General features: G+C 32.5%; 1 non-coding gene across 1 annotated transcript; it reads left to right on the forward strand.

Moving 5' to 3' along the window:
* Positions 1-248: 248 nt before the first annotated feature.
* On the forward strand, positions 249-357 carry LOC149195576 (U6 spliceosomal RNA). Its single transcript, XR_016255373.1, has one exon. It is a non-coding gene; the product is annotated as a U6 spliceosomal RNA (small nuclear RNA).
* Positions 358-711: the final 354 nt, after the last annotated feature.

Here is a 711-nt window from a genome sequence, read left to right on the forward strand (position 1 = left end):
CTACTTCAGTCATTTATCATTTATTATTGATGTTTACAATGTAATATATTTAGCTATTTGAGAAGAACAATCTTTGCTCTACTTTTCTTTTTTCATTCTTTGTCATCACTCATTTATATGTCTATACATATTTTTTTCCTTACTAGTATATATATAGATAGATATATATTTCCTTAATGGTTTATATACTTCATTAATTTTTATTCTTCTTTTGATTTACATGAGTTTGTTTCCTCTGTGCAGTCAATGCATTCCTAATCATCCTATGTATAAAGAAAATTACCTATTTATAAAGAAAATTAACATGGCCCCTACGCAACGATGACAAATAAAAATCGAGAAAAGATCCAAATTTTTAGACAAGTAGTTTGCTTGTGCTTGTGACATCAACATATTCAATTTCTTATGAGCATAATCTAAACAGGCCGAGGAGGCACAAAATTTTGAGACTTTTTACCTACCTTTTAATTATGTCGTAAGGCATTCCCCTCTGAGAAGAACTCCCCCAGCTGCCACTCTCTACTAGTCTATAGCATTGGATGGAGGGTTAGACGATTGAAAAAATGTTGGCCATTGGATCCCACCACCAACTCCTACTTAATTGTGAACCAACTTATTACTACTTGTGTTTAATCGTTATTAACCAACTTCGTGCTCTAGGTTTTCAACTTCTTCAATAGTCGGGGTTTCCCATTTTTCTTCAACTGGAAA

Source organism: Pinus tabuliformis, chromosome 2_2, assembly GCF_031772625.1.
Source record: "Pinus tabuliformis cultivar Carrire ecotype Pingquan chromosome 2_2, CPIR1, whole genome shotgun sequence".
NCBI lineage: Eukaryota > Viridiplantae > Streptophyta > Pinopsida > Pinales > Pinaceae > Pinus > Pinus tabuliformis.